Source organism: Piliocolobus tephrosceles, chromosome 6 (genome assembly GCF_002776525.5).
Source record: "Piliocolobus tephrosceles isolate RC106 chromosome 6, ASM277652v3, whole genome shotgun sequence".
NCBI lineage: Eukaryota > Metazoa > Chordata > Mammalia > Primates > Cercopithecidae > Piliocolobus > Piliocolobus tephrosceles.
In genome coordinates, this window is record NC_045439.1 from 111,850,305 (window position 1) to 111,855,450 (window position 5,146).

Below are 5,146 nucleotides of genomic sequence, written 5' to 3' on the forward strand. Positions count from 1 at the left end.
ATGCATGGTGAAATATACATATATATACCATATATATGGTGAAATATAACCCACAGTTCCATGTGCTCTTGGAAAGCATTAACAATTAAACATTTTTCATCAAGGTAGAAAATGACAAACTAGTTTCCACCACCCTCCACCCAACCAAAATACAGGCTGCACCTTTGGCTCATCCAGGTGAGAACCAGTGGTTAACCTAATATACGGCCTGGGAAGGAAAGGAGAGAGGTGGCCAGGACAGTGGAGTCATCCAATGGCTAGGGAATGATTACATATCTTGGTCAGTAATCTAAAGTGAAGGTAGAGGCAGAGGGAGGAGTCTAGGAGAATTCCTATACTTCTGGCTTGGTCACTAACTTTTGAAATTGCCTTTTGAATTCCTGTATGGGCCAAGATCAGTTTCATGACTTTATCATGAAAAACATTTCATGACTTTTTTTTACGCATTCAAGAGAGTATGAACCAGTTTGGTAACCTACATGAATCACCAGAGTATTCTCTAATTGACTTTGGGATATTTATAAAAAAGGACCTACTTTCGAAGGATAAGGTTTGCCCCCAGTAAGAGAACATGCCCATGCTTTGTCCCTTTTTTCAAAAAATGTTTTCTTCTGTCATGTGGAAATGGGAAAACATTTCTTAACTGGAAAAATTTAGTGAAAACTCAGCCTTTGACTTAGCCAATGGGCTTGCCATTCTGAAGAGGCCGGGACCTTTCGAGTCCTGGATGTCTCCTGCTCATGCAGTTTCCTTTGTCTGGAATGTCTCCACATGGCCCCCTCCTCCCATTTCCAACTTTAGGCTAGGGAATCCTACACACCCTTTGAGGCCCATGTTAAATGTCATCTCTTCTATCAGGCCTTCCTAACACCCAGACACTCCAGGCAGAAAAAATCCCTGCCTCTTCTGGACTGTTTTCCCTACTAGCCTGTGCATTCTTTTAATGGCGGCCCCTCATGCCCATCTCTGAGTCGCCATCATCAAACACCTGGGATATAGCTTTTTTTTTTTTTTTTTTTTTGAGACAGCATCTCACTCTACCCAGGCTGGAGTGCAGTGGTGTACTCATAGCTCACTGCAGCCTGGCAGCCTTGAATTCTTGGGCTCAAGTGACCCTCCTGCCTAAGCCTCTTTGGTAGCTAGGACCACAGGTGTAAGCCAACACACTTGGCTAAATTTACTTTAATTTAATTTAATTTATTTATTGCAACAGAGTCTCGCTCTTGTTGCCCAGGGTGGAAAGCAGTGGCGTGATCTTGGCTCACTTCAACCTCTGCCTCCTGGGTTCAAGTGATTCTTCAGCCTTAGCTACTGGGTAGCTGGGATTACAGGTGCCCACAACCACACCGAGGCAATTTTTGTATTTTTAGAAAAGATAAGGTTTCCCCATGTTGGGTAGGCTGGTCTCGTTCTCCTGACCTCTGGTGATCTGCCCTCCTCAGCCTCCCAAAGTGTTGGGATTACAGGCATGAGCCACCATGCCTGGCCCACACTTGGCTAAATTTTAAATATTTTTTTGTAGAGATGGGGTCCTGCTATGTTGTCCAGGCTGGCATTGAACTCTTGGCTTCTAGTGATCCTCCCATGTTGGTTTCCCAAAGTGCTGGGATTACAGCCATGAGCTGCCATGGCCCAACATACATGTAATTCCTTTGGTTAAGTTGTGGAGGATTTGGAAATATAGTAACTAACGTTCCATTTGTCTGAGAGGGTTGGAACCCAGAGGCCACTATTAGGAGGCTACGGGAAGGTGTCCAGCCTGGGGGCAGAACCTCTTAGCACCTGGCACCAGCAATAGGTAGCCATCAGGGAGCACTGAAATGAAGGTAGGGTGAGCTGGGGTTCAAAGTCAGGGTAACTTCCTCTGGAAGGCCTGGAAGGGCAAGGGATACAGGGACTAAGGCAGGAACTTGGCGTGGAGTCAAGGGTGTGGGGAAGAGAAACGGCTATTGGGGTGGTTTAGTTGAGGACTTAGGGACCAGAGATAAGGCATTATCCAAAATGTAAGGAAAAGGTTGGGTGCGTCCGCCAGGTGAGGTGGCTGACACCTGTAGTTCCAGCACTTTGGGAGGCTGAGGTGGGCGGATCACGAGCTCATGAGTTCAAGACCATGCTGGCCAACAAAGTGAAACTTCATCTCTACTAAAAATACAAAAATTAGCTGGGCGTGGTGGTGTAGGCCTGTAGTCCCAGCTACTCGGGAGGGTGAGGCAGGAAAATTGCTTGAATCCGGGAGGTGGAGGTTGCAGTGAGCCAAGATCATGCCACTCCAGCCTGGATGACAGAGTGAGACTCTGTCTCAAAAAAAAAAACAAAAACAAAAACGGCTGGGCGTGATGGCTCACGCCTGTAATCCCCACACTTTGGGAAGCAGAGGCTGGGGATCACAAGTTCAAGAATTCAAGACCAGCCTGGCCAACATGGTGAAACCCTGTCTCTACTAAAAATACAAAAATTAGCTGGGCGTCGTGGTGGGCGCCTCTAACCAAGTCACTTGGGAGGATGAGGCAGGAGAATCGCTTGAACCCAGGAGGTGGAGGAGGTTGCAGTGAGCCAAGATCGTGCCATTGCACTCCAGCCTGGGCAACAAAGAGGGAAACCCCATCTCAGAAAAAAAAAAAAAAAAAAAATGGCTGAGCACGGTGGTTTATGCCTGTAATCCCAGCACTTTGGGAGGCTGAGGCAGGCAGATCACTTGAGGCCAGGAGTTCAAGACCAGCCTGGCCAACATGGTGAAACCCCGTCTCTACTAAAAACACAAAAAAATTTAGCTGGGCGTGGTGGCGCTTGCCTGTGACCCCAGCTACTGGGGAGGCTAAGGCACAAGAATCACTTGAACCTGGGAGGCAGAGTTCCAGTGAGCCAAGATTGCACCACTGTACTCCAGCCTGGGTAACAGAGCAAGACTCTGTCTCAAAAAAAAAAAAAAAAAAAGGAAAAAAATCAAGTGATGGGCCAGGCGCCAGTGGCTCACACCTGTAATCCCAACACTTTGGGAGGCCGAGGCAGGCGGATCATGATGTCAAGAGATCGAGACCATCCTGGACAACATTGTGAAACCCCAGCTCTACTAAAAATACAAAAATTAGCTGGGTGTGGTGGCGAGTGCCTGTAGTCCCAGCTACTCGGGAGGCTGAGGCAGGAGAACCGCTTGAACCCGGGAGGCAGAGTTTGCAGTGAGCCGAGATCATGCCACTGCACTCCAGCCTGGGCAACAGTGCGAGACTCTGTCTCAGAAAAAAAAAAAAAAAATCAAGTGATGAGCCAAATTGTTGGTGCAGACTGCTGCTGTTACTACATTTTGGAAGAGCAGAGTATTATTAAATTCCATTAAATTTTTTTTTTTTTTTTTTTTTTTGGTGAAAAGATATACATATTTAGAATTAGCCAGCTGGACTTAGTTTAGATGATCCCAATTTTTTTGGCAACATCCAAAACGCTGTAATCAGGAGCCAGTTGAACATATGCCTTCTTCTCTCCATCAGGCCGAATCAGGGTGTTGACGTTGGCCACATCAATGTCACAGACCTTCTTCACAGCCTGTTTGATCTGGTGCTTGTTGGCTTTAACATCCACTGTGAACACAAGTGTGGTATTGTCTTCTATCTTCTTTACGGTGGACTCAATCGTCTGCAGAAACTTGATGATGGCATAGTGGTCAAGCTTGTTTCTCCTGGGGGCGCTCTTCTGAGAATATGTGGGCTGCCTCGGGAATCACAGTGTCTTAGGCTGCTGGAAGGTGGGTGACGTGGATGTGGGTCTTCTTTTTTTGTGTAGATGCGGACATCTTTCAACACTGCCATCTTGTTCTTTAAAGCCTTCACTTTGGCTTCGGCTTTAGGAGGGACAGGTGCTTCCTTTTTGGCATTCAGCGCCATCTTGTGAAAAGGGCAAATTCCGTTAAATTTAAGAAGGAAAACTTAAGCTAAATCCGGAAGAACATGATTTAACATAATTTGGACACTTAGAGACAAGTGGGGAAGAAATTCCAGGCATAAAGGTAGGAGCAAGCATGTGGTGTTTATGAATGGAGGAGCCTTTTGTGGATGTGGGGGCCACCAGCATTTGTGGGGACTCTAGTAACCAGGAGATTGCAGTCTGACGGGGGAGATCTTCAAAAGCACAAGATCTGGTTCCTACCAGATGTGAAAGAAAACAGGGGCCCTGGGCCGGGTGCGGTGGTTCACGCCTGTAATCCCAGCACTTTGGGAGGCCATGGCCGGTGGATCACTTGAGGTCAGGAGTTTGAAACAAGCCTGGCCAAAATGGTGAAACCTCGTCTCTACTAAAAATACAAAAATCAGCTGGGTGTGGTGGCCTGTAATCCCAGCTACCCGGGAGGCTGAGGCAGGAGAATCAATTGAACCCAGGAGGTGAAGGTTGCAGTGAGCCGAGATCACACCACTGCACTCCAGCTTCAGTGACAGAGCAAGACTCTGTCTCAAAAAAAAAAAAAAAAAAAAAAAAAAAAGAGACCAGCTGTGGTGGCTCACGCCTATAATCCCAGCACTTTGGGAGGCGGAGGCAGGTGGATCACCTGAGGTCAGGAGTTCAAGACCAGCCTGACCAACATGGAGAAACCCCGTCTCTGCTAAAAATATAAAATTAGCCAGGCGTGGTGGCTCATGCCTGTAATCGCAGCTATAGGGGAGGCTGAGACAGGAGAATCGCTTGAACCCTGGAGGCAGAGGTTGTGGTGAGCCAAGATCGCGCCATTGCACTCCAGCCTGGGCAACAAGAAAGAAACCCCATCTCAAAAAACAAAATAAATAAAATAAAAAATTTTAAAAAAAGAAAAGAAAAGAAAATAGGGGTCCTTATGCTTTGTGAGCAGAAGAATGATAAGGACAGCCACTTGTTAGGGAAGTGATATGAGCTGTTGATTGAAGCCTACAGATCCTGGAGTCCTGTAATTCCCAGAAAACTTTGATAATCAAATCAGAGCTGAAGGTGAGGTGGGAAAGGCCTGTGGCCAGGTTTTCAAACTAGCATCTAAGTCAGTTTGTGTGCTGGGGAGACTTGAAACCACCAGATAGATTCATGTCTTCCTTGGAACATCAGATTCACTTGGGAGATTTTGGGGGAAAATATATATTGAAACAATATATATTGAAAATATGAACCCCAAATATCTGAGACAGGTCCC

At 46.6% G+C, this 5,146-nt stretch overlaps 1 pseudogene; it reads right to left on the reverse strand.

The window, feature by feature from the left end:
- Window positions 1–3,402: 3,402 nt before the first annotated feature.
- Window positions 3,403–3,878, reverse strand: LOC111552854 (annotated as a pseudogene).
- Between the last annotated feature and the right edge of the window lie 1,268 nt (window positions 3,879–5,146).